At 32.8% G+C, this 11,488-nt stretch overlaps 1 protein-coding gene across 1 annotated transcript in view; it reads left to right on the plus strand.

The window, feature by feature from the left end:
* The first annotated feature begins 6,615 nt into the window (after positions 1-6,615).
* Positions 6,616-11,488, plus strand: part of LOC144963288 (paired box protein Pax-1-like) — a 22,458-nt gene continuing 17,585 nt past the window's right edge. The window contains exon 1 of the mRNA XM_078897179.1: positions 6,616-6,819. The gene's annotated coding sequence lies outside the window, so the exon portion shown is untranslated. The remainder of the gene's footprint in view (positions 6,820-11,488) is intronic.

An 11,488-nucleotide genomic window follows, 5' to 3' on the forward strand; every position in this document is an offset into this window, starting at 1 on the left:
CTCAACCAACTCTAACATAAATAATACCGAGGTAATTCTACACCCTTGTCTCTGTGCCATTCCTATGTCCAAACCGTGGATACTTCAAAGACCGGATATATATTATAGTAAATAAACCATGTCACTACTCACAACCCACAAGTCTCTGCCCGTCACTCAAAATGCACCTTGCAAGACAGAGGCGCGTATCGTTGCCACGGCTCCGTCGTGGAGTTGGATAGTTATCTGCCTACTGTATGTACATATGACTTTATTGTTATTTCCTATGAGGGGGAAAAGGAGAACTTATCAAAACACTCGTCATTGATGGCATGAGTTAAACTATTCAACAACATCACAACAGTAATAGTAATAGCGTATCTTATCCTTTTTAAGCGTGAATACACGACTATCTTAAACTATCGCATATTGCATCTAGACGTCTACATAGTCTTTAAAACCATGACATAAGGGATGTTCTTTGCTAAAATCGAAAAAGCCTGAAATTGTGACGTAAAAGACCATATTATTATATGAAATATTTAGTACAAAGCTTCTCTCCTCAGATGGCATCACAAATTCATAGGAATAAACACATAACTCTAAAAGATATCAACTCTGTGAAAAATGATCATAAAATTGGTTCTTAACCCATGCAGTTTGATTGTTAGAGCAAAGGGTATTCTATTTTTCACTTTGCATACTTATAATAGACGAGTTTTGCCTAATTTTGATGTGATTTGAATAAACGTCATAAACTTGTCACCTCCAGTGTATTTCATTTTTGAATAAGTAAATAAAATCGATGGACCTATGACTGTTGTTTACACTATGATTATCTTGTTGAGTCGCATTAGATTTGCCCTAACTCTTCTGTATTTGAGCGTTTTTTCTCCTTGTATTATTCTGTTTGTCTTGTCTGGTATTGTTTCATACACACTTTTTCGGATATTTATCTTACTTACACCACGATCTCATTGCTAATGTGTCACTTTAAACGCCTCAAACCACATGGCCCAGTCCAGAAATCATTGTGATCATGACTTTTCAAATATTTTATTGTCATGGACTTCAAGTACCAGTTCCCGACAAAGGTAAACATGCTTTTATTTTGATGGAGAAAACGTATGTACATTATTTCTATTTAGATATTACCTCTAGATTTAAACTCATAAAATGTAAAAAAAAAAAAAAAAAGAAAAGAATGTCATCATCATCATCATCATCATCATCATCATCATCATCATCATCATCATCATCATCATCATCTGCACCTTATAGCAATCACCATCACGGCCACCACACCATCACCAAAACCACCACCACCACCACCACCACCTCCACAACCATCATCAACAACAACAACAACAACAACAACAACAACAACATTAACATTAACAACAACAGAGCTGTAAATCTCAATGTAAAGAAGAGCAGCAACGGAGAGAATAAGGACGATAAACAAGAAAAGATTATGAGAGTGATAATAATGACGGCAAGAAAGTAATAGCGCTGATAAAAGCATTGAGAAGTTGAGACAAAAATGACGATGATGATGATTATATTAATGATAAAAATGATATTGTTGATGACCGTGACAATAATAATAATAATAATAATAATAACAATAATAATAATAATAATAATAATAATAATAATAGTAATAATAATAATAATAATAATAATAATAATTATACAACAAAAAAGCAGTTCCTCCCCTAAGCTTCTTTTTCGTGGTTTGCGTGTGCGTTTGTTTGTGATGTAACCTACGCGCACATACTTGCAGGTCTGATAGTCGAACGCAATTAATTATGATCTTGTTTTAAGGGTTAGCATCGTTGTATTGGACAATATTTTACCTAGGTTTGAGTGTATTTCTTTTACAACAATGGGGCCATAACAATTTGGGTTATCAGACCTGCTTATAAGCAGACGCTAGGTTACACGAATGTGTGTATTTAAAAGCTTTTTTATATAGGACAATATCCACTAAACGTGCTCAAAGCTCTTTACAGAGGGTCTCTGACAAACAGCAACACGTTAGGCGATATATGATATGACATTTTCTTCCATCTGAAACAAAAAAACTCCCAAACCCGGATCTCGCGAGCAACACTGTGTAAATAAATATTATATAAATAAAGTATCTACATATAGAATTCCAGAAAAAAAGTAAGAAAATAATAATTATTATTATTAAAATTGATGTACGTAATTAATTTTAATATAATTTCGACACAGAATTTTATAGCTGTATTCCTTATATTATTTAGCAAATGTTGGTCTTGTGACACTTTTATACTGTCATATAATACCCTATCATATTATGTATATCATATCATGTTATATGATATCATTATATCACGTAGAGGGTTATTTAGGCTATCTGACATTTGACTACTCTCTGTATTTAACTTTAGCCATAAATAAATCGGGAATTGATTATTTCTTGGTATTGACTTCTTTCGTTTTTCTTTATCAGTTCCCTCTTTTCCATTTTTTGAGGTAAGGGTTGATTGTTTTTGTTGTCAGTCTTAGACGCCAATTTTTTTTATCATTTTGACATAAGGTAAATAAACATGTTATGTTCTTAGATTCGGCTCTGCTCTCAATAGCATAGGCTAATATTATCATGCGTTGCTCAGTACATATCTGCAATAAATAATAATAATAATCATTATAACAAACTGCCCTTATATAGAGCATATTCCCGGTGAAAGGCTCTAAGAGCTTTACAATATAATCTCGAGAATAAAAAAACGCATGATAACATGAAATACAAAATTTAGTGTGAGGTCTATATGCAAGTATATATATTTATATATATATATATATATATATATATATATATATATATATATATTATTATTATTATTATTATTATTTAAAATATTTACCACAATGTTTGAGACAGTCTACATTAATGTTTCAGGCTTAATTTGCCATCGTCAGGACTGAGTTGTTTTGTTGACTGTTGTTGTTTCTTGAAGTGGTTCCGGTTTAAAGTTGCTTAACAAGAATTTACGCCGATGGGGACACCTTCCGTAGATCTCACTTTTCATGTTGAGTGTGGCTTCAAACATCAAAAAACAAATCTGTAAAATATTCCAAAACAACAATTTGAAAATCACGATAGAAGCAAACAAAAAAACAGTTGACTTCCTCGACATCACATTTGACATAAAATCCAATTCATTCCAACCGTTCAGAAAACCAAACAACACCATTAGCTACATTAATAAAAACAGCAACCACCCCCGTCCCGTCATTGAAAACATACCAAAAAACATAGCACTGAGGGTGAGCAAACTTTCGGAAAACAGAGAGATATTCAACGTCGCAGCCACCCCCTACAAAGAAGCACTCACAAAAAGCGGATACAACACACCATTTGAATACACAGACGCCTCCCTCTCATGTAAACCCCAACACACAAGTGAAGAACGTAAAACAAGAAAACGACACATAACTTGGTTCAACCCACCTTTCGACAAAAACGTCAGCACAAACATAGGACAGCAGTTCCTGAAATTAATTGATACACACTTTCCAAAAAACCACAAGCTACATAAAATTATCAACAGGAATACCATAAAAATAAGCTACTCGTGTATGCGCAACATAGAACAAATAATTTCAAGCCACAACAAAAAAATATTAATAAACCACCGACAAGAGCAAAACCCACCCACCAGAAAATGCAACTGCAGAAATAAAGAACATTGCCCGCTAAACAAACAATGCTTAGAATCAAGTTTAATTTACCAAGCCACAGTCACAGAAACTAAAACAAACAAGCAAGAAAAATATGTAGGACTAACAGAAAATAATTTCAAAACAAGATACAACCTCCACACCTCAACATTTAGAAACACTAACAAAAAAACATCCACAAAACTCAGCGAACATATTTGGAAATTAAAAGACAACAAAATAGACCACAACATTTCATGGAAAATTTTATCTAAAGCAACAGGATACACACCAACATCAAAACAATGTAGCTTATGCCTGGAAGAAAAATATACTATAATCAAACAACCTCATGAAGCCACACTCAACATGAAAAGTGAGATCTACGGAAGGTGTCTCCATCGGCGTAAATTCTTGTTAAGCAACTTTAAACCGGAACCACTTCAAGAAACAACAACAGTCAACAAAACAACTCAGTCCTGACGATGGCAAATTAAGCCTGAAACATTAATGTAGACTGTCTCAAACATTGTGGTAAATATTTTAAATAATAATAATTCGCTCCATTACTGCATGTCGAGCACTTTTCGTACCATATTTGTATCAAACACAATTCAATATATATATATATATATATATATATATATATATATATATATATATATATATTATATATATATATATATATATATATATATATAATAAAAATATAATGAATGAAGTTAAAAACAGAGACATAAATAGATACATTAAAATTGTATAACAAGTTGACTTATGAGTTATGATCGTTTAAAAACCAATAAAGATATCACAAACCTTCTTCATTTTTAATAATCAAACCTTATAATATTTGTTGAAAAGTACGTTTTAAAGTGTTTTTTAAAATAATATTTTGAGTTTAAAAATCTAATCCTCGCGCAGACTGTTCCAAATTTGAGGCCCTGGAAATTTGAAAGATCATATGTTTGTAGCCTCACTTTGGCTTTTTTAAATGACATTGACTTAGATGATCGTAAATTGCGCTCGGGTGAATAAATGTTAAGATGATCTTTAACGGAGGATGGCGCTTCGTTCTTAAGAAATGATTTGGTGGCAAATACATGCTACTTAATTACGTGCCTCAACAAGGAATCAGTGAAGGGTCATGAGTGATTGGCTGGTTTGTACAGTGGTTCTAGTGACAATACGAGCTGCAATGTTTTCAATGCGCTGTTATTTAGAGATTTATTTCGCCAGAAGGCCTACCAAAAGAGAATTGCAATAATCTAGATGAGAAAGTATAGGTGCGGAAGTGATTTTCGTTGCTGCAGGCAAGGATAGATAAGGTCTTATGAGCCCGAGTTTTCTCATTTCTATAAAAAGAGACTGACATAATTTACTTATTTGAAAGTCCATATTGAGAGTTTGATCAAAATAAATTCCAAGATTTGTTACGTTTTTGTTTTTTTTTTTTGCTGTAGATGAACTACGCATGAATCTATTGTCATTGGGGGGGGGGGGGGGGGAGAGATTGATGGTTTTAATTTTAAGAGGTGTAGCGCATGCCATGAACTCTGTCTTTTCGTTGTTCATATTAATTTGTTAGTGTGCATCCATTTGTTGACACTTTCTATACAGGTTTGAATATCATGGGCGCATTCTTGAATGCTCTCGGTTGACACAGATGGGTTACAGTTGTGTCTCATCGGCATAAAAACGGTAATTTAAATTATATTGAGAAACCAGTCAGCCGAGTGGCTGAGTGTATATTACATATAAAATAGGCCCAAGAACCGAACCTTGTGACACACCAAATTCAAGAGATTGGGTTTTAGACGAGATATTATTTACATTTTTTTTTGTTGGCAACTACTACTAAGATAGGACTAAAACTAAGAAAGAACCGTTCCAGAGATGTCAAAAGATAATGTTTAATCTGTTTATTAGGAATTCGTACAAAATGATATAAATTCAATCAGTTTTTATTGTTTAACACCTACGTACACATATTTGCAGGACTGAAAACTCAACAAGGCCCGATTTAACAATATTCTAATGGGCGACGTTTTACATTGATGTGAGAGTATACCTCCATTACAACAATTAGACCATCACAATAGTGCAATGGTAAGTTAAAGTCGAATAACACGCAAGTTCTTTTTAATCCCTATCATTTCGTTTCATTTTTTTTTTTGGGGGGGGGGGGGGGGGGGGGTTAGTAGCCTTTTTAATAGTTTTAGCCTTTTTAGCAGTTCTTTTTAATCCTTATCATTTCGTTTCCTTTTTTTTTTTTTTTTTGGGGGGGGGGGGGGGTTAGTAGCCTTTTTAATAGTTTTAGCCTTTTTAGTAGTTCTTTTTAATCCTTATCATTTCGTTTCCTTTTTTTTTTTTGTGGGGGGGGGGGGGGGGGGGTTAGTAGCCTTTTTAATAGTTTTAGCCTTTTTAGTAGTTCTTTTTAATCCTTATCATTTCGTTTCCTTTTTTTTTTTGGGGGGGGGGGGGTTAGTAGCCTTTTTAAAACTCATTTTATAGTATCGGTTCATGAATGAAATCAAAGGGAACTAAACAAATCAATCGTTAATAATCTACCCCAACAGGGGAAGCTATCCTAAAATTCCAGCGGAACAGACATCTTTACCTCCCCTGGTGCCGTTGAATCCATCCGGCGCTCTGGAACCAGTTGAATCAGGCGTGGCCTTGAAGAGAGATGACTGACAGGTGATTCGTTTGGTGCCAAGCCACAATTGCAAACAGCCAATCAGAGTCTCCGTTCTGAAACTACCAGCCAATCAAACAGCATCGTCACCTGTAGAATATCTGATTTCATGATTCCTGGCTGGTAATCTAATTACAAGCTCGGAGTTTGTTTTCTTGTCTCTGTTGGAAGATATGGAATGGGCGGAGACCACGGACGTGGATTGATTAGGTGCGTATCGTTTTCACTGGCTTGCATCCAAGGGAGGCAAATTTAGAGGGAAGGAAGTAACCAAAAAACACTTGATGCGAAGAAGTGCGAACCGTAGCGGTAACCAATTTGCCATGCTTGGACTGAAGGTGCGTAAAAGGTGCGTAAAATCCACGCAACGGATACTTGACTAAACGCAGCACTGGATATCTGTCATCCATGAAAACACAAGTCTTACTAAGCCAAAACAATCTGTAACCTAGGTGAGTGAATGGAAAATGATATTATTGTTATTGTAATGGTAAAAATTACTCCCTTTCTATTCAATTGCAGAGATCAGCATCATTAGATTTTGTTTTACTTGCATGGATAAAACGTCTTGACATGGTCTTATATCAGATGATGATTAATAAATCGCTTTTAACTGCCGTGTTCATATTATATCCAGGTCCAATATTCAAAAGCAAGTATGGGCCTAGTTTAACATTGTTGTAATGGACAATATGTTGCGTCATTTTTTTTTTTTAGATTTCCATTTCAACAATGAGCCCATAATAAATTGGATTATCAGACCTGAAAATATATCTACGTCGCTTTAACTATTTATTTCCCCAGAAGTTTCACAAACCTAATTATAAATAAAATTGTGTTCAGTAGTCATATCGCTTTAAACAATATCCAACAAATCAAGTGGAAAAGAAAAGAATTTTATTTAGCGACATTTCGTGAAAAGTTTCAACCAGGGTAACTCTGATAATAACAATTCAAACTTAATGTTAAACTCTCAAAATTTACGTTAATATAAGGGAATGTGTTTGCTCTTTGACATACAAAAATAAAAATATTAAATCACCCAATTTTGATTATTTATTTCATTTCAAACCCAATTTCCTTCATCTTGTTCATTCGGCATGATAATATCAAATGACGGGGTGGGTAACATGTCACAAATGTGAACGAATTGTATTAGTAAATCACACTCAACCAGAAGCTTTGCTGTCAAAAGTTTGTTTATACAATTGAAAATGACCCAAAGTTCCCTTAGATAACTAATGTGAGGATATTTTGTACTTGATTTTTTTTTCCTAAAACGTGTTTGTAACATATACATATCGGGAAAAACTCCGGCTATAGGAGCCCTGTAGATGTGGTGAGCTTGGCTTAGAAACTAACAACACTGCCATCCGGGAATATAACGGACCAACACACAAAACTATGTATGAGCAACCTCGAAGGTTTATAGTCTGGTTAATATAGTTTAATGAGAATTACTCATAAAAGCTGATGGCAACAAAAAATTTATTTTTTTTTAATAACGAAGACCCGAGTGACGTCAACTGCTTCGTTCTATCTATAGCTCTTGATGATCCATTTAACGTCATTGAAACCAGGATAAACTCCGGCTGCATGGCCCTGATAGTTTTTGATGCGCTATTGACAATATAACGCAATGCCTCCTTGGAAAAAAAAATAGTTTAAGAGCATTTTATAAGCGTCATGCTTGAAACATCTTGTAAAGCGAGTTGAGCACATTATCAGCGGTAGGTGTTATGAAACAAAAGCTCACGTATTTTAATTGCAAAATATCTCAAATGTTATTATTTTGATAACTTTTCATTAATTTTAATTTTCAACATCTTGCAGAGACGTTGAGACCTCGGGCGGGAAAGGCTCTTTACCCACATTTATACAAGTGTAGAATCAGTACCTAGCCTACCCGGCAGTTACCAACGCTAGTTGTGTCAAAAATTTGTAATAACACATTACCGGCGTCTTGTCTCCTTCTACACGTTAAGTGTTGTATTTAATGATGTATTAACCCTTTTAAAGCCCTTTGAGCACATTAAGTGAATGTTGCCCCAAATATAAGTTCAAGATGGTTTTTAAACACTCCACTCTTGAGCAAATGGTCCGCTTGCTTTTGTCTTACAAGGGTCTTTCTTCCCGACCCCCCCCCCCCCCCCCCCACCAATTCCCCCAATTCCGCGTTCAGGACTAAGTGAGCGAGTGTCTGGATCTGCTAGATATGATTGAAATTATTTATTTGACTTCCATTCCAAAGGATAGCAAGCAATTGTCACAGTCTATTTACCATTAGATATTCGATGCTCTGAGACTATGTGGTCTTGTCGTATGTCACTCGTTTTCGGATCGGAAGGTCCTGGGTTCGAGCCTCGCTCGGCGCATAGTTGAGTCCTTGGAAAAGAATTTTTACTCACATTCTTTCACCGTACTCAGGTGCAAATACCTGGTCGTTAACTGCGTTGCCTGCCGGAAAAATTGTATTATCGCCTAACAGGCGTTATGTCTCGTTCTTTATGTACGTTTTGCTGTTGGTCAGGGACCCTTTGTAAAGCGCTTTGAGCACGTGTAGTGGATATTGTTCTATATAAAAGCTCAATTTTTAAGAGACCGATGTATTTTAGTTTGTGAAAGGTATTACACCGAGACATGATTTTTTTTTTATTTAGAGAAAGAAAAAAAGCACGTTTAAAAACCACCCCAATTTATTATAGTATAAATTATGTTGACTTTTAAATGAATTCCACGACCAAAGAAAGAAAACAAAAATCGGGTCCTTTCATAGGATAATAATATTCGTATTCTTTATAAGTTACAAAACACAAATCAATTCTAAAGCTTAACAAGCTTATGTATTTATTAATTTATTTATTTATTTATTTATTTATTTATTTATTTATTCATTTATTTATTTATTCATTTGTTTATTTATGTATTTATATTTACTTATTTATTTATTTATTTTGCATAAGATGTTCGCGTGGATGACATCAACAATTCTACCTTATACGAAAAAATACGGGTCTTTTAAGTTTACTTTCAAAATTACAGTTATCCCCCCCCCCCCCCCAACCAGACAGATACCGCAACTAACTTTTACATCACACAGTATGCATCAATTACGACTATTCGTAAAATGTGAAAATGCATTAAACCCAAGACGTCAAAGTAGCTTCGGGTGTCAGGCTTTGTGACAAGTAAATAGATTAAAGTTATGTCTGGCCAAATCTTTTAAAATACTGTTTTGTCAGTGAATGACAAAGTTCATTGCAATCCAAGACATTTCACCACTAGATGAGTCTGATTTATGGCTTAAATTACTCAACGGTAGAATCATCCCTGCCAGAAACATCCTACATACAGTGTTAAAACAAACTTGTCAGAGTGGGTACGTTTTACAGTGCTGGAATTTAATACCAAGAGAAATCTATTCTGAAATAGCAGTAACAAATCATTACGAAGGTTGGAAACAATTACAGGAAATATTATAGCAGTGCAGTGATGATGATGATGATGATGATGATGATGATGATGATGATGATGATGATGATGATGATGATGATGATGATGATAAAGATATGATATGATATGATATGATATGATATGATATGAATTTCAATTGACCAAAATAGGCCAAGGCCCATTACATGTCTGCATAGCAAATCAATTCCAAATGTTAGCCATTAACATTTTAATTAATTTTAATTTGATTTGTCTCAAAAAGTACGAGGGATATTAAACGAAGTATTAAATTTTATCAATGACACTAACAAATGCAAACACATCATCATAATCAAAGGTCAATTGATACAGTTTGATACTAGCAAAAAAAAATATTAATAATAATAACAAAAGTAAAAGAAAAAAAAAATTCTAAATAGAATATACAGCATATAGACATCGACGCCAACGATATTATATGTTACAATGATCTGAAATTATTATTATTATTATTATTATTATTATTATTATTATTATTATTATTATTATTATTATTATTATTATTATTATTATTATTATCATTATTATTATTATTATTATTATTATTATTATTACTACCATCATCATCATCATTATTATTATTATTATTATTATTATTAGTAGTAGTAGTAGTAGTAGTAGTAGTAGTAGTAGTAGTAGTAGTAGTAGTAGTAGTAGTAGTAGTAGTAGTAGCAGTATTATTATTATTACTATTATTATTATTATTATTATTTTTATTATTATTATTATAAAATACGCCCTTTCACAACGGCACCATAAGATTTCATCGCCTAGGCATTCCATGAAGGAATATAGATAATCCATCAAACAGGATGTCTGATGTCAACAGGAATTATCCCTGTTGTCCAAGTGAGCGAATTGGGGGTTAATAATCTTGCGCAAGGAAAAAAAACGAAAGTGACTGAAGCGCGGCTCGAACCGGGACCTTCCGGATCATAGTGCAATGCCTTAACCACTCGACCACTTCGCCCCCCTCCCCCCCCCCATATTATTATTATTATTATTATTATTATTATTATTATTATTATTATTATTATTATTATTATTATTATTATTATTATTTATTATATTGATATGTTTAAAAATAACAAATAATAATAATAATAATAATAATAATAATAATAATAATAATAATAATAATAATAATAATAATAATGATAATAATGATAATAATAATAATAATAATAATAATAATAATGGGGGGTGGGGGAGGGGGGACGAAGTGGTCGAGTGGTTAAGGCAGTCTTTAATATTAATATATAATAATAATAATAATAATGATAATAATAATAATAATAATAATAATAATAATAATAATTAATGTAATACATAATAATAATATTATATATAAATAATAATAATAATAATTAATAATAATAATAATAATAATATATATAATAATATATAATAATAATATAATGAATATAATAATGATGATGATGATGATGGATGATGATTGATGATGATGATGATGATGATGATGATGATGATGATGATGATGATGATGATGATGATGATGATGATGATAATAATAATACTAAAAATGAGAATTATTATTATTATAATTTTAAATTATCGGATTACAACTTTTACTTAATATCATATTGTTACCATCATCGTCATCATAAT

Source organism: Berghia stephanieae, chromosome 1 (assembly GCF_034508935.2).
Source record: "Berghia stephanieae isolate SIO BIC M18660-M18661 chromosome 1, UCSD_Bste_1.3, whole genome shotgun sequence".
In the NCBI taxonomy this organism is placed as follows: domain Eukaryota; kingdom Metazoa; phylum Mollusca; class Gastropoda; order Nudibranchia; family Aeolidiidae; genus Berghia; species Berghia stephanieae.